The 19,053-nt window shown below is 37.8% G+C and overlaps 1 pseudogene; it reads right to left on the bottom strand.

Annotated features, from left to right (window-relative positions):
• Positions 1-10,906: 10,906 nt before the first annotated feature.
• Positions 10,907-19,053, bottom strand: part of LOC130682115 (putative bifunctional UDP-N-acetylglucosamine transferase and deubiquitinase ALG13) — a 101,901-nt pseudogene continuing 93,754 nt past the window's right edge.

The raw sequence follows: 19,053 nt of genomic DNA, 5'->3' as shown, positions 1-19,053 counted from the left end.
AGCAAGAGCCATCTACCAGGAAAGAGTTAAAATTAAAAAAAACAAAAAGCTGTTCAACAGTAAAGGATTTCTTGGTTTCCAAGCTCTAGTCTGGCAACATTAGGAGAAAAGTGAATTCAGAGTGGTGGTGATTAGAAAACACAATGAAGCAGTAAAACCTAAAATGGTTTGCTCACTTCAATTAGTTTTAACTACAAATAAATGTCATGGATTAAAAAAATTAATTTCTACATGTATGTAGTGAATATTCTTGAGAATTACAGAATTTACCAATAGCTGCCTACAGTATAGGGTTGCCTTAACCCCCAGATATATTAACAAGGTACCTACCTATAGACATTTCATGTCACCCTCTCTAAAATCTTATGTTTAATTTTTAGTATTCAAACCAACTGATGATGTAACTGGCCTGTTGCTGGGCTGCTGCTTCCATACCTTTAGACAGTAAGCTATCATTGCGTTACATAGAGAACTTGGCCCAGTGCTCTGGGTGGAGGCAGAGACGCTAGTGCTCGACCTACCACCAGAGAACAAGCCGGGTAATAAACCCTTCCACCCCAGAGAACGTTTTGCTGTCAGTTTCTTTGGTCACACTGAATCCACAGCGAACTTGCCCAGGGATGAAACCCACTGGCAAGACAACAGGTTACCTCCATCTTCCCTACCCCCAAGACAATAAAAGGATCAGTGTATACTCCTTGATTATTTCTCTGAGAAGACTGTAATACATAAACAAGTGTAGACTATACTTGGATGATTTAAACAGACCATACATACTGGTGACTTCAACACAGGTGACAGTAACAATTAAGCTGATCTAGTAGACACCACTGATCCCTGGTTTTTAATTTAACAAGCATTTCATCAAATTGCATTAATTCGTAACAGACCACAGCAACTACAAGTTTAAAATTAAAAACAAACCAAGTGGAAGCCTAAGACAAGTGTGCCTGTCTTAAAACCAGTTTCCAGGCCCACGTTCTCAAGGCAAGACTACAACCATCTAAAACACCCCTTAGAAGCTGATTTAGTGAATCACTGACAGTTGAAGGTACAGGACAATTCACTTGTTGAGAATCATGTGTGTTTCAGAAACATTAGCATACAAAAATGTTAGACAGAGACTGCTCCATGTTTTAAGCTTGACTAAAGCAAATCTTCCCTTAAAACATAAAACAATTTGTACCTGTATAAAACAGGAGATTAGCAGAGAAGCTAAAACACTAATAGACAAATTGTTATGAAGCCAGTACACGCACTGCCTTCCATCTCTCTTTACTAAAGTTGTCACATACTTGTACAAAAGGATTTAAGATCAAGGATGCAAAAACAAAACAAAACCAGTTCCGTGTCTTATGAAGCACAAGCCTTAACTAGGTCACTGATCTGGAACTCATTAATATCATTCGTCTCGAGAACAGCACATTGAAGATATGATACCTTTTTTGAAATGGATTCCAGTCCAGTTCTTTCAGCTGTTACAGCAGCTCAAGTCCCAAAGTCTCAATATTTTTTGCCTGGGGTGTAACTCAAGGTTGGAAAGGACAAGCATTAATGATCTTAATATAAAGACTTTATAAATATTAAGAAAATATAAATAACTTTTGTTGCAACCAAAGAATACACTTTAAATAGATGTTTGTCAGGTGAGAAACTGCAAAGCATTCATGATCAATTAGTCCTCAGAGAACTGACTCAGAAGAATCTTCTGGTCTTTAGGTAGATGAAAGGGAGAAGGCAGAAAGGCTGAAGAAATACATCTCACGAAGTCAGAGACAAGGCAGGCCTGGAGAGATACAAGTCTAAAAACAAAAACTGAAAGATAATAACAACAACTGGAAGTACAGGACAATGAAAAAGTAAGTCTGGATCAAAGTTCCAGAAGGAAGTAAAGAGAATTTAAAAAATGAAACCTAAAAAGAAACATTCTCAAGGGAAAACAACCAGATATGGTAGTACAAGCACTGCAGTATCTTAAGATCAAATAACATTTCAACTGGTCCCATCAATTCTTGCCATAAATTTGTTGTTTTGCAACCAAAGTAGAGTGGAAGAAAATATACTGGAACAATCATATGTCTGTTACTCTTTGCTGCCAGGAAAAAGTGAAATGAAAATCACACTAATTTTAGCAATTTTAAATGCAAATTTTATTCATTGCTAACTGCAAAGAACACCAATTCAGTAGTGTGCAGTAAAACACTTACATAAATTCAGTATTAAACAGAGCATATGGGATAAATCTAAAGCACAGCACCATGTGCCTTTGAAATGGTTATCGCAGAATACAACTCAGTTCAGAAAATTAAGAAAGAATTCAATACTGCTAGTTACCCAGAAGCAAATGCTCTTGGTTTCATAAAAAAGCAGTTGTTGCACTTTTCATGGTTTAATATGGTATTTAATATCTGAACCAAGGATATAGTTCATGTGATTTATTCTTTTTATCAGTTGGTACCATCAGCTAATACAAAGTTGACAAGCCTGCTGAAAGGAAAACAGTTGAATACAATGAAGTATGCTCAGTATGTGGCTAGCTGCACATCCACCTCAATTTCCTTAACCACAACCCAGAGAAATACTCCTTTATTTTAAAGTACTATTTTAAACCAGAAGATAAAATAATTTTAAAGACAAATATAACAGTAACCACTCTAACCACCTAACTCAAACACTAACATAAAACAATTTTTAAAAACCAGAACAGCAAGAAAAATGGCAGTGTTAAGAATGCTTCAGAGAGGGGCGGAAGATGGCGGCGTGAGTAGAGCAGCGGAAATCTCCTCCCAAAACAACATATATCTATGAAAATATAACAAAGACAACCCTTCCTAGAATAAAGACCAGAGGACACAGGACAATATACAGACCACATCCGCACCTGAGAGAACCCAGCGCCTCGCGAAGGGGGTAAGATACAAGCCCCGGCCCCGCGGGAGCCGAGCGCCCCTCCCCCCAGCTCCCGGCGGGAGAAGAGCAGGCAGAGCGGGAGGGAGACGGAGCCCAGGACTGCCGAACACCCAGCCCCAGCCATCCGGGCCAGAGTGCAGGGCCCTCGATACTGGGAAAACAGGGCAGCAAGAACAGTGAGCAGGCACTGGAGGCTGGGCGACAGAGGACATAAGAAAAGCGCGCGACCATTTTTTTTTTTTTTTGCTTTTTTGCTGCTTTGTTTTGGCGAGCGCTTTTTGGAAGTCTTAAAGGGACAGGGACACCAATATTAGGGAAACAGGGCAGAAAGACCGGTGAGCAGAGGCCTGAGGCTGGCACCGGAGAATAAAGAAAAACGAATGACCACCTTTTTTTTTTAATTAAAAAAATTTTTTTTTCTTGTTTTTTTTTGTGGTCGTTGTTTTGTTTTGGCGGGTGCTTTTTGGAAGTCTTAAAGGGGCAGGGTGGGCCACTTAATCCAGAGGTAGGGAATCCGGGATCTCTGGGCACCCTAACCCCTGGGCTGCAGGGAGCAGGGAGGCCCCTTACGGAGATAAATAGCCTCCCAGCAGCTCCTGCTCCAACGCGACTCCACCATTTTGGAGTAGCTGCCCGAGCCAGGCCACGCCCACAGCAACAGCGGAGATTAACTCCATAGCAGCTGGGCAGGAAGCAGAAACCCTGTCTGCGCGCAGCTGCGCAGCACAAGCCACTAGAGGCCGCTGTTCTCCCAGGAGAGGAGGGCCACAAACCAACAAGAAAGGAAGTCCTTCCAGCCGTCACTTGTCCCAGTTCTGCAGACTATTCCTATCACCATGAAAAGGCAAAGCTACAGGCAGACAAAGATCACAGAGACAACACCAGAGAAGGAGACAGACCTAACCAGTCTTCCTGACAAAGAATTCAAAATAAGAATCATAAACATGCTGACAGAGATGCAGAGAAACACGCAAGAAAAATGGGATGAAGTCCGGAAAGAGATCACAGATGCCAGAAAGGAGATCGCAGAAATGAAACAAACTCTGGAAGGGTTTATAAGCAGAATGGATAGAATGCAAGAGGCCATTGATGGAATTGAAATCAGAGAACAGGAACGCATAGAAGCTGACATAGAGAGAGACAAAAGGATCTCCAGGAATGAAACAATATTAAGAGAACTGTGTGACCAATCTAAAAGGAGCAATATCCGTATTATAGGGGTCCCAGAAGAAGAAGAGAGAGGCAAAGAGATGGAAAGTATCTTAGAAGAAATAATTGCTGAAAACTTCCCCACACTGGGGGAGGAAGTAATCAAACAGACCACGGAAATACACAGAACCCCCAACAGAAAGGATCCAAGAAGGGCAACACCAAGACACATAATAATTAAAATGGCAAAGATCAAGGACAAGGAAAGAGTGTTAAAGGCAGCTAGAGAGAAAAAGGTCACCTATAAAGGGAAACCCATCAGGCTAACGTCAGATTTCTCAACAGAAACCCTACAGGCCAGAAGAGAATGGCATGATATATTTAATACAATGAAACAGAAGGGCCTTGAACCAAGGATACTGTATCCAGCACGACTATCATTCAAATATGACGGTGGGATTAAACAATTCCCAGACAAACAAAAGCTGAGGGAATTTGCTTTCCACAAACCACCTCTACAGAACATCTTACAGGGGCTGCTCTAGATGGGAGCACTCCTAGAAGGAGCACAGCACAAAACACCCAACATATGAAGAATCGAGGAGGAGGAACAAGAAGGGAGAGAAGAAAAGAATCTCCAGACAGTGTATATAACAGCTCAATAAGCGAGCTAAGTTAGGCAGTAAGATACTAAAGAGGCTAACCTTGAACCTTTGGTAACCACGAATTTAAAGCCTGCAATGGCAATAAGTACATATCTTTCAATAGTCACCCTAAATGTTAATGGGTTGAATGCACCAATCAAAAGACACAGAGTAACAGAATGGATAAAAAAGCAAGACCCATCTATATGCTGCTTACAAGAAACTCACCTCAAACCCAAAGACATGTACAGACTAAAAGTCAAGGGATGGAAAAACATATTTCAAGCAAACAACAGTGAGAAGAAAGCAGGGGTTGCAGTACTAATATCAGACAAAATAGACTTCAAAACAAAGAAAGTAACAAGAGATAAAGAAGGACACTACATAATGATAAAGGGCTCAGTCAAACAAGAGGATATAACCATTCTAAATATATATGCACCCAACACAGGAGCACCAGCATATGTGAAACAAATACTAACAGAACTAAAGGGGGATATACACTGCAATGCATTCATTCTAGGAGACTTCAACACACCACTCACCCCAAAGGATAGATCCACTGGGCAGAAAATAAGTAAGGACACGGAAGCACTGAACAACACAGTAGAGCAGATGGACCTAATAGACATCTATAGAACTCTACATCCAAAAGCAGCGGGATATACATTCTTCTCAAGTGCACATGGAACATTCTCCAGAATAGACCACATACTAGGCCACAAAAAGAGCCTCAGAAAATTCCAAAAGATTGAAATCCTACCAACCAACTTTTCAGACCACAAAGGCATAAAACTAGAAATAAACTGTACAAAGAAAGCAAAGAGGCTCACAAACACATGGAGGCTTAACAACACGCTCCTAAATAATCAATGGATCAATGACCAAATCAAAATGGAGATCCAGCAATATATGGAAACAAATGACAACAACAACACTAAGCCCCAACTTCTGTGGGACACAGCAAAAGCAGTCTTAAGAGGAAAGTATATAGCAATCCAAGCATATTTAAAAAAGGAAGAGCAATCCCAAATGAATGGTCTAATGTCACAATTATCGAAATTGGAAAAAGAAGAACAGATGAGGCCTAAGGTCAGCAGAAGGAGGGACATAATAAAGATCAGAGAAGAAATAAATAAAATTGAGAAGAATAAAACAATAGCAAAAATCAATGAAACCAAGAGCTGGTTCTTCGAGAAAATAAACAAAATAGATAAGCCTCTAGCCAGACTTATTAAGAAGAAAAGAGAGTCAACACAAATCAACAGTATCAGAAACGAGAAAGGAAAAATCACGACGGACCCCACGGAAATGCAAAGAATTATTGGAGAATACTATGAAAACCTATATGCTAACAAGCTGGGAAACCTAGGAGAAATGGACAACTTCCTAGAAAAATATAACCTTCCAAGATTGACGCAGGAAGAAACAGAAAATCTAAACAGACCAATTACCAGCAACGAAATTGAAGAGGTAATCAAAAAACTACCAAAGAACAAAACCCCCGGGCCAGATGGATTTACCTCGGAATTTTATCAGACATACAGGGAAGACATAATACCCATTCTCCTTAAAGTTTTCCAAAAAATAGAGGAGGAGGGGATACTCCCAAACTCATTCTATGAAGCTAACATCACCCTAATACCAAAACCAGGCAAAGACCCCACCAAAAAAGAAAACTACAGACCAATATCCCTGATGAACGTAGATGAAAAAATACTCAACAAAATATTAGCAAACCGAATTCAAAAATACATCAAAAGGATCATACACCATGACCAAGTGGGATTCATTCCAGGGATGCAAGGATGGTACAACATTCGAAAGTCCATCAACATCATCCACCACATCAACAAAAAGAAAGACAAAAACCACATGATCATCTCCATAGATGCTGAAAAAGCATTTGACAAAGTTCAACATCCATTCATGTTAAAAACTCTCAGCAAAATGGGAATAGAGGGCAAGTACCTCAACATAATAAAGGCCATCTATGATAAACCCACAGCCAACATTATATTGAACAGCGAGAAGCTGAAAGCATTTCCTCTGAGATCGGGAACTAGACAGGGATGCCCACTCTCTCCACTGTTATTTAACATAGTACTGGAGGTCCTAGCCACGGCAATCAGACAAAATAAAGAAATACAAGGAATCCAGATTGGTAAAGAAGAAGTTAAACTGTCACTATTTGCAGATGACATGATACTGTACATAAAAAACCCTAAAGACTCCACCCCAAAACTACTAGAACTGATATCGGAATACAGCAAAGTTGCAGGATACAAAATCAACACACAGAAATCTGTGGCTTTCCTATATACTAACAATGAACCAACAGAGAGAGAAATCAGGAAAACAACTCCATTCACAATTGCATCAAAAAAAATAAAATACCTAGGAATAAACCTAACCAAAGAAGTGAAAGACTTATACTCTGAAAACTACAAGTCACTCTTAAGAGAAATTAAAGGGGACACTAACAGATGGAAACTCATCCCATGCTCGTGGCTAGGAAGAATTAATATCGTTAAAATGGCCATCCTGCCCAAAGCAATATACAGATTTGATGCAATCCCTATGAAACTACCAGCAACATTCTTCAATGAACTGGAACAAATAATTCAAAAATTCATATGGAAACACCAAAGACCCCGAATAGCCAAAGCAATCCTGAGAAAGAAGAATAAAGTAGGGGGGATCTCACTCCCCAACTTCAAGCTCTACTATAAAGCCATAGTAATCAAGACAATTTGGTACTGGCACAAGAGCAGAGCCACAGACCAATGGAACAGACTAGAGAATCCAGACATTAACCCAGACATATATGGTCAATTAATATTTGATAAAGGAGCCATGGACATACAATGGCGAAATGACAGTCTCTTCAACAGGTGGTGCTGGCAAAACTGGACAGCTACATGTAGGAGAATGAAACTGGACCATTGTCTAACCCCATATACAAAAGTAAACTCAAAATGGATCAAAGACCTGAATGTAAGCCATGAAACCATTAAACTCTTGGAAGAAAACATAGGCGAAAACCTCTTAGACATAAACATGAGTGACCTCTTCTTGAACATATCTCCCCGGGCAAGGAAGACAACAGCAAAAATGAGTAAGTGGGACTATATTAAGCTGAAAAGCTTCTGTACAGCAAAAGACACCATCAATAGAACAAGAAGGATCCCTACAGTATGGGAGAATATATTTGAAAATGACACATCCGATAAAGGCTTGACGTCCAGAATATATAAGGAGCTCTCACGCCTCAACAAACAAAAAACAAATAACCCAATTAAAAAATGGGCAGAGGAATTGAACAGACAGTTCTCAAAAAAAGAAATACAGATGGCCAACAGACACATGAAAAGATGCTCCACATCGCTAATTATCAGAGAAATGCAAATTAAAACTACAATGAGGTATCACCTCACACCAGTAAGGATGGCTGCCATCCAAAAGACAAACAACAACAAATGTTGGCGAGGCTGTGGAGAAAGGGGAACCCTCCTACACTGCTGGTGGGAATGTAAGTTAGTTCAACCATTGTGGAAAGCAGTATGGAGGTACATCAAAATGCTCAAAACAGACTTACCATTTGACCCAGGAATTCCACTCCTAGGAATTTACCCTAAGAATGCAGCAATCAAGTTTGAGAAAGACAGATGCACCCCTATGTTTATTGCAGCACTATTTACAATAGCCAAGAATTGGAAGCAACCTAAATGTCCATCAATAGATGAATGGATAAAGAAGATGTGGTACATATACACAATGGAATACTACTCAGCTATAAGAAAAGGGCAAATCCAATCATTTGCAGCAACATGGATGGAGCTGGAGGGTATTATGCTCAGTGAAACAAGCCAAGCGGAGAAAGAGAAATACCAAATGATTTCACTTATCTGTGGAATATAAGAACAAAGGAAAAACTGAAGGAACAAAACAGCACCAGAATCACAGAACCCAAGAATGGACTAACAGGTACCAAAGGGAAAGGGACTGGGGAGGATGGGTGGGTAGGGAGGGATAAGGGGGGGAGAAGTAGGGGGGTATTAAGATTAACATGCATGGGGGGGTAGGAGAAAAGGGAGGGCTGTACAACACAGAGAAGGCAAGTAGTGATTCTACAACATTTTGCTATGCTGATGGACAGTGACTGTAAAGGGGTTTATAGGGGAGACCTGGTATAGGGGAGAGCCTAGTAAACATAATATTCGTCATGTAAGTGTAGATTAGTGATAGCAAAAAAAAAAAAAAAAAAAAAAAAAGGGCAGTTCCTGTGTGGTAACCTCCAACGAGTTCTACACAAGGGTATAAAGGGCATATAAAAATGTAGGCAAAGGGTCTGTTTGTGTTTATACAGAGGATCAAAGCCTAATTGGGCTACCCCGAAAATGAACTAAGATACGATATGAAAAAGAACTTCCAACATCTGCACCCTCTGGAAGACTCATGCCAGAAGATGATCATCAAAAAACCCCAACAAAGATCCACGCACTGCTACAGCTGTAGATGCACTCATCCCACCAGTTCCTGGACCTGCCATGGGAATGAGGAAGGAGATATCGAAGCTGGCCTGTGCATACAGTAAAACAACAAAATTGGACTGGATCTATACTGTTGGAACTCAACCAAGAATTTGGAGAAGTGCAAATTGTAGCGCTCCAAAGTCTTACAACTACAAACTATTTATTGTTAAAAGAACATATGGCATGTGAACAGTCCCCAGGAATGGGTTGTTTTAATTTGTCTGATTTCTCTCAGACTGTTCAAGTTCATTTGGACAATATCCACCATATCATAGATAAGTTTTCACAAATGCCTAAGGTGCCTAACTGGTTTTCTTGGTTTCACTGCAGATGGCTGGTAATTACAGATATGCTTTGGTTATGTAACTATACTCCTATTATGTTAATGTGTGTGTGCAATTTAAGTAGTAGCTTAAAACCTATACATGCTGAAGTTACTCTACAAGAAGATATATCAAAGAAATAATCAATCTTCCCATGTTTTCTTCCGCCTGCTACTTCTATAGCTTTTCTTCTTCCTTCCTAATTACAACCCTTAAATAGAATTCGTGCCTCATATCAAATTTACCGAGTATCATAATTCTTCCAAGTGGTAAAGATACCTCAAGACAAATGCTGGGCATAGAAGCCACAGGGCATAAATATGCAAAGAAGTAAAAAGCTAACTTTTTCAAACAATAAGGCTTCTCTCTCACTTACCAACTTCACATTTCCCTGTATGGCCCCGGAAGATGACTGGTTAGCCAGAGACGGGTAAGATTCCTCAAGGGAGGAACAACCTAAGACAGGCACAGTCGCAGGGGGGCCATCAGGTGAGAAATTGGGGATCAACAGAGGTGAGGCTTAGAACCTCACCCCCCCGTTCTGAGAGAAATCTTCTGCATACGTGGATGTTTTATTGCCCTTGTCTAGCTTGGATTAACACATAGTCTACAGGCACACACCTGATCATCTACATGTGCTCTCTTACAACAGTAAACTATGTTTTCTACCTTTATCTTGTATCTACCTACCACTTCAGCATTTTATTAAAAATAATAATAATAAAGAGAGAAATGTGGTATCCACATATAAATCAAGTATAAAAACCAAATCAGTATTCATATTTGAACTGACTGTTTATAGTTCATAATGCATGAGCAAAACCGAAAGTTTCTGTGATGACTGCCCTTGTACTGTTCACTATGTAACTTATTCATTATGTAAGAATTTGTTCTACATGTAAAAACTTGTTTGTTATGCCTCAGAAGATTGGAGACTGACAAAAATTAGGCTTGGGGTGGAATAATGATTGTGCATTGAGCATTGACTCCCCTATACAGAATTTTATTGTCGTTAACAAGCATTTGATCAATAAATATGAGAGATGCCCTCACAAAAAAAAAAAAAAAAAAAAAAAAAAAAAAAAAGGACAGACTTCCAATGGTAAAATAAATTAGTAACCGGGATGTAATGTATAGCATAAGGAATATAGTCAAGATATTGTAACAGCCTGGTAGGGTGATAGCTGGAACCTAGAATTATGTATATAAATGTTCTACCACTGTGTTGTACACTTGAAACTCATGTAATGTAATACTGTGTGTCAACTACCCTTCAATAAAAAATAATTATTAAAAAAAAAAAAAAAAAAAAAAAAAAAAAAAGAATGCTTCATACTGCTGAATCTTACATATTCTGAGGTACATGATGAGAAGCTAATGGAGGTGAAGCGATATAGCCAACTGGCCCAGGTCTCATAGTACCATGAATATGACAAGAACCACCACATGCTGCACCAACTGGATGCCAAGGGAAACCATAAGGATAATAAGGCACAACAGGAAGGCAGGATTCAAAACCAAGCAAAGAAGGCTGCCCAAAGGGATCTGACATCACTGGATACTGGACTGCTCCATGAGGCACAGGTGCAGGGTCAGCATCTGGAAAAGTATCTGAAATAAAGAACATAAACGGTATGCTTTATATACAAAGATACACAAAACATTATGGTGGGAGCACTTTAGATATCAGCGTTGGTAATTTAAGAGAGGTTATCAGAAGATTGTATGAAAATTTCCTTTAAAAAGTGTGTGTTGTATGTATATAATGTGTCAAATATATTCTGCCTAGAGACAACTCTCTCTCTGGGATTGTATAAGTACCAAAACAGACTAGATGCTACTTTCTATAGAGTCCTTCTAGTCAATTAAATTCTTTTAACAGTCAGTTGTAATTAAGTTATTCAATAGCTTTCAGTGTAACACATATCATCCAAATAACTATTCTGTATTTCTTAAGCAATTAAAAATTCAGGTGTCTAAAGTAGTGACTCTGTGGCATCTTACTTCACTAATGGACAGTGACTGCAATGGGGTATGGGGGGGGCTTGATAAAATGGGTGAATATAGTAATGACATTGTTTTTCACATTAAACTTTCATAAGAGTATATATTAATGATACCAGAATAAAAAAAACTTGGGTGTCTATACCATCTAGCCTATACTTTAAGGTAAAGGTCTAAAGAGCATCCTAAAAGACAAAACAATTTAAGTGTCATGTCTTGAATGTCATAAAGATATTAGCGTAATTTTAGTTTTACAGCACTTTAGCTACATAGACACTGTTCTGACCCTGCTATAGTGACTATATAAGTAGTAAACAAAAAGGAGTCCTTCATTACTTGGGATAACATAGATTAGCTCATTCTGTGAAATTAAGACTGCCAAGGTCTCATGGTTTACTACAATTGAAAATTTATAAATGGAACCTGGTACAAAAATACATTAAAGGTTGAAACTTTTTAATTTTTATTACCACAGGCCACATCACACCACCAGACTAGGATTAAGATTCCATAAGGCTAAAGTTCCAAAACCATTAGTATGTTTTAAAATAAAAAGGGAAGGAAGGATATTCATATTCCTCACATGACCCCGACACAGTATACTTATGTGTTTAGTATATAGATACAGGGTATCTCTCTCATTTAGTTCTTAGAACAATCCTGGCAAATCAAGTATTTCCCATTTTACAGATAGTTAGGGAGGTTAAGTAACTCAGCCAAGATCGCCACCATCAAGCGAGCAGTGCTGGATGGGAAACAGATTTGGTTAGGTTAGTCTACATCCTTTCTTCCACCTCCTGCTGACTCTTTCCAAGGGCAGTCCAAAGATCCTGTTCTCAATCCTTCATATTGCCTCCTCACGTTATACTGTGAACTCATAGACAGAGCAACCATCTTTATGGTGTGGTACAACAGTCTGAGGATTCCTTTACATACTTAAAAATTTAGGATCTGAAATAGCTTTTGCTTATGTGGGTTATAACTATCAATATTTACTGTATTAGGAAATAAACTAAGAAAGTTAAGAATATTTAATTCATGTAAAAATAAGCCCACTACTGGTAACACAAAATTTTTACAGAAAATGATTTTCCAAAACAAAAATTGAGACAAGTGGCATTGTTTTACACTTGTGCAAATCTCTAATGTATGGCTGAATATAGACAGCTGGATTCTCTTATCTGCTTCTGCATTTAATCGATCATGATAATGTTGTTTTGGTTGGAGTATATGAAGAAAATCTGGCCTCATACAGATTTGTAGTTGGAAGGAAGGGAAGTCTTCAAATAACTAGCCTTTCCAGGTAATTGTAGATAACTTCTGACACTACACCCAAACTAGGTAAGTCGTAGTTTTTTAAAGGTCGGTAGCAATGTGGACTTTTTGTACTCTGTCAGTATTAAAATACAGTTTTATCTTGTACTTTTGAGAGATGTTACAGAATCATGCACAGGTGACATTATACATTGGTAAAAGAGAAAATATTATTTCACTGAGATATACCGATATCCCAAATGTTGACACACTTCATTATACAGTGTAAAAAAATGACATTCATTAATAGACCCATCTATCGTATTATGAGAGTTAAGTACTAGGAAGCTGTCAAACTCATAGTGGAAGGCAAGTTTTCAAAAATTTTAATTTTTATTCAAAAACTGTAATTGTTACCTTGGTCCACAAATACTACCAGTAGTTTTATTTTAAATGACAGGCTCACATTGTTCATTTGAGAAAATGTCTGCCAGATCCCCAAGTCTGAATAACCATAGTCAGTCCTTCATTTTTTCAAGTAAACATAGTGTTCTATGAAAAAAGCTAGTTCAGATCAGAACTCAACCTCACAAATCCTTTTAAGGTGGTCATCAATATGCAGAGTGCTTATTACTACTTACCATTTTGTTACACAGAATAGGTACAATTATTCAACGATAAAGATTTAATAGAAATAAGAGTATCTTTGATGAAACAAAAAATAAAACTTGCATTTTTTTTGTATTATGGGTGTGGGAATGAACAAGATGCTGATCACTAGCACACAGTTTCATTGCTCCTGCCTTAATTTGGGGCTTAGGCACCAGCAGTTTTACCCACCACTGATTTTTGCACCCTCAGTGCAAATATAACACAGTGAAAGAGACCATTAAAATCTGTGTATGATGATGAATACTTTGGGCCTCATGGATCCCTTAAAAGGGTCTCACAGACCCTAAAGGACACGCATAGCATGCTTTGAGAAACACTGCTCTGGTATATAGACCTAATGAAATACCTGAAGACTATTATTTACAATAAAATCTAATTGTCTTTCTTGCAGGCAATCTTACTATATACTCACCACTTGCTGATGCTTCTGCCTGTGTGCCATCTTGGCTCTCCACCTCACTGTACAACTGAGAACTGGTTTGGTCTGCCAGAGAAGGTGTCTCAGTATAGCCTGGATAATTCTGCACATGAAGCTGCCGCTGCTGGTGCATATATGGCACATAGACCAAGGAGTGCCAGTAGTTGTGGTGATAGCACTTAGATAAGAGAGGGAAAACACACATACTTTACGGTTACCTTTTCTTAAAATAGTATGGTTACTCACTTAAAAAAAAGTTGGGCCATGATTTTTAGGTGGGGTAACAATGACTTTTTGACCTAAAAGATATGACATTTAGTAAATCTATTCTCTATTATAACTTTTAGGATATTTTCCAGCGTCCCAATCTCATAGTTGGACCTAGAAAATCTTTTAAGAAAGCATCTTAATTAGAGATACACACAATGACCTGTATACAAAGATGTCTTTCATAGCATTATTTATAAAAGCAAAAAAAGAATGAACAACACAACTATTTGACAACAGGAAACGGAATGATGAATTCAAATAGAGGCAATATGAAAATGCTGTAATAGAAAAAAAGTGCTCACATTGTTAACTTAAAAATTTATAAAATTATATAGCAGCGCATATTTTATAAGAAAGTATATAAGCTGTAAGGAAACACAGTGTACAGTGGTTATAATTTGGCTGCTTTAGCATTTCTGAGATTAATGACAATGACTGCTATTACCTTTAATATGAAAAATCATTAAAATGTCTATTCTGCATTTATTTGCATTCCCATGATGTAAAATGCAGAATATTTTAAAATGCCATACCTTATGGAATGAGTTACCTTTCCATATGTGACTATAATAAACTAACATAACTGAAGGGGAAAATAGTTTATTTTTCAGTTCTTGAAACTACATTTAAGAAATGTAGTCTTGAAGAACAAAACACACTCTACTACTCAATTTAAAAATGTGTGACAGTTGGAGAATACAGTTTTCTGGAAATGGTATGTCCAAGGTTTTAGAGAAATCCATGTTTGGGAATATGAACTATTCTGAACATTATCCAGGAGACTGGATCATTCACCAGACCTTAAGATGTATTATTCCTTTTCAGGAAAAATGCCATCTTGTTGTATCAGAATTCAAGTGTATTTCAGGGAGAAAATGATGGCTGAAATGATAAAAGAGGTCTTTCCTGAAAACAGAAACACCAGTCAGTGACATTAACATATCTGTCAGTAAACCCCTTCAACAATTCAGGGTAGTGAAATCAGCGTTTGGCAATTACCTATGTATTATGAACACTTAAAAATAATAGAGCTCTTTAAGTGTCTTTGAGTTAGTCTGATTACTTTTCGAATGAAATGCAGAAATAGTCATAAAAATGTTTTAAGTATGGATAAATAATCCATTTGTTATTTTGAGACAGAACAAAGTAATGAAGGATTGGCGTATATTAAATGTGGAGGCCAATATATGCCAAAGCTAGGGTGCTTAGAGCCCCTACTCACCATAATTTAACAACTATTTTTAAGAGAAACTGAAGCACTATGAGGCTAAAGTAGAAAACTGACCTGCATCACCTTCAGAGATACATTATTAAAGACAGGAATAAAACTTTTAGGCCCCTGTCAGTATTCTTGGCTATTAAAGTTCAAGAGTCTGCTTATCAAAACAGCTTCATTTTTAATACAGACTTTATCAAAGCAATTTTAACATGACTCTTACCTGCAATCCCAGATTGAAATAGTACTGCAGAACTTTCATATCTAAAATTAAAAATTTTGATTTTAGTGATTACATGACATAAGCAATTAGAACACTTAGAAGCTTTTCTTTGAGTATTAAGGTAGATACCTTATCAACACATTAACATCACCCTCAAGTCTCCCTTAGTAAATGTAAATGACTACTTACCTATCACTATAGAGACCATTTTCTGATCCAAAGTTTAATTTAACAAATACGTATTTTATTTCTATTCTTAGTATTAGGCAGACATTACAGGAATGCCACTTTGGCTAATATTTAGAAAAAATCCAGTAGAGGTGTTTTCTTGCTTGCCTCAAGACTAAAATTTTACTTTAATACAAATCTACTACATAAGCAATCATATTGGTCCTCTATTAATGGAGCTCCACACTGTACAAATGAATGCTCTCCCAATGCTAGGATTAGTGATGCCTTTTGAGATAAGTGTATGAAACAATTCATCTTGCTTTTATTTAACATGACCAATTTACAACCCCTAGAACTCCAAAAAGAGGAGGCAATTAAGAAGGTAACTCAAAAGAAGTTATATCCTAAGGTGATACAATTTTTCCAGACACAGAACTTAAAATATTTCACAAGTGAACAAAAACTAGATGGTATGGTAGGAGGGGAAACAGTCACAGCATTCCCGTTCTCTCTCTGTATTTATCTTCACTGACTGACCTGGAATACATATACATTCTCATAAATAAGGTAACGTGCTCCACTAACAAATGAACTCTTAGAAAACAGCTTTCTTAAGTTGGAAACTCTAAGTAAAAACATACATAACACCACTTTGAAGAATCAGCTTGTATTCTGACTATTTTGTGGGAGTATAGTATAAAGCCTAATGCTCTAGCTAAAAAATATGAAAAGATAATAGCAGGAAATTCACAAATGGCATGAGATTCTACTCCTCAGCATATATATATATACAGCCACACAGAACTTGTACACAAATATCCTCAGCAGGAACAAAATAGAAAATGAACAAGCGGGACTACATCAAACTAAAAAGCTTCTGTATGGCAAAGGACACCATCAGCAGAACAAAAAGGCATCCTACAGTGTGGGAGAATGTATTTGTAAATGATTTATCCGACAAGGGGTTAACATCCAAAATATATGAAGAGCTAGCATGCCTCAACACCCAAATAATAAATAACCCGATTAAAAAATGGGCAGAGGATCTGAACAGACACTTCTCCAGAGACGAAATTCAGATGGCCAACAGGCACACGAAAACATGCCCCACATCGCTAATTATCAGGGAAATGCAACTTAAAACCACAATGAGCGATCACCTCACACCAGTTAGGAAAGCCAACATCCAAAAGACAAGAAACAACAAATGCTGGTGAGGATGAGGGGAAAGGGGAGCCCTCCTACACTGCTGGTGGGAATATAAACTAGTTCAACCATTGTGGAAAGCAATACGGAGGTTCCTCAAAACACTAAAAATAGAAATACCACTGAACCCAGTAATTCCACCTCAGGAATTTACCCGAAGAAAACAAGATCCCTGAATCAAAAAGACATATGCATCCCTATGTTTATCACAGCACTGTTTACAATAGCCAAGATATGTAAACAAACTAAGTGTCCATCAGTAGAAGAATGGATAAAGAAGGTGTGGCATATACACAATGGAGTATCTTTCAGCCATAAGAAGAAAAGGAATCCTACCTTTTGCAACAACATGGATGGAGCTGGAGAGTATTATGCTCAGTGAAATAAGCCAAGCAGAGAAAGACAAGTATCAGATGATTTTCCTTATTTGTGGAATCTAACAACAAAGCAAAACTGAAGGAACAAAACAGCAGCAGACTCACAGACTCTGATAAAGGACTAGGGGTTACCAAAAGGGAGGGGTTGTGGAGAGTGGGTGGAGAGGGAGAAGGGAATTAAGGGGCACTATAATTCACAGTCACAGTATAGGTAGGTCATGGGGAAGGCAATACAGCATGGAAAAGACAAGCAATGACTCTATAGCATCTTACTACACTGATAGACAGTGACTGCAATGGTGGGGGGTGGTGTGGACTTGATAATACAGGTGAATGTTGAAACCACAATGTTGTTCATGTGGAACCTTCATAAGATGGTATATCTATGATTCTTCAAAAAAATATCATGAGCAGTATTATTCACAATAGCAAAAAAGTGGAAACCCAAATGTCAATAAACCGATAAAAATGCAGCATATCCATACAATGGATTATTCAGCCACAGAAAAGAATGAAGAATAGATACATGCTACAATCATGGATGACTTTTGAAAACACTATACTAAGTCAAAAAAGCCAACTTCAAGAGACCCCATATTGTATGATTCTACTTATATGAGATGTCCAAAACAGGCAAATCTATGGAGGCAGGAAGTAGAATAGTGGCTGCCAGGGACGAGAAGGAGGAGTGACTAATAATGTGGATAGGGTTTCTTTTTGGGGTGATAAAAACATCCCGGAATTAGTGATAGTTGCACATATTTGTGAATGTGTTAAAGACCACTGAGTTGTAAACTTTAACGGGGAGACTTATATGGTATGTGAATTATAGCTCAAGCTGTTAAAAACAAGTGGCACAGTAAGGACCATAAAAATTCAAAAAAATCATTTTGAAATGCAATGGGGGATTATCATGAAAATGACTGAGTGGATGGAGAGAATTTCAGTGGAATCACCATCTCAGAAGCAGAAAACCAGGTGAATAGAGTTCTTGTAAAGTAGGTGCTAAGGTTCAAGTTTGGGGAAAAAAAAGTAGGAGGAGATAAGGTTCAACTATTTTACACAAAACAAAACAAACACCTATCTATGACCCATCAATTCCACTCCGAGGTATTTACCCAAAGGAAATGAAAACATGCTTGCAAAGACTTTTATGAGAATGTTCATGGAAGGTTTATTCATAAGAGCCCCAAACTGGAAATAGCTCGGATGTTCATTAATAGAATGGACAACCTGTGGAATATCCATACAATTAAATTATACTGGTAAGCAATGGACAACCATTGGTACATATGCAGCAACATGGAAAAACCTCAAAAGCATAATGCTGAGTTTAAGAAGCCTTCCACAAAGGGCACATACTGTATGATTATATTTACATGAAGTTCTAAAACAGATAAAACTGGCAGAAAAAAGAGAACAGTGATTGCCTCTTAAAGGAAGTGGAGCTAGGGGTGGGGAATGACTAGAAAGGGGCACAAGGGAACTTTGTGGGATAATGGTAGTATTTTCTATCTTGACCAGGATTTAGGTTACAGAGGTGCAAGTATCTATTTGTCAAAACTCAGCAAGTGTACATTTAAGATTTGTGCATTTCATTATATGTAAACTTTACATCAGAAGAAAAAATAAATATCAAACTCTAGTTAAAGATATGTATGCTGAACTTTTTATGCAATAG

The sequence above is a fragment of the Manis pentadactyla genome, chromosome Y (assembly GCF_030020395.1).
Source record: "Manis pentadactyla isolate mManPen7 chromosome Y, mManPen7.hap1, whole genome shotgun sequence".
Taxonomy (NCBI): Eukaryota; Metazoa; Chordata; class Mammalia; order Pholidota; family Manidae; genus Manis; species Manis pentadactyla.
This window is presented reverse-complemented; position numbering and strand designations above follow the sequence as displayed.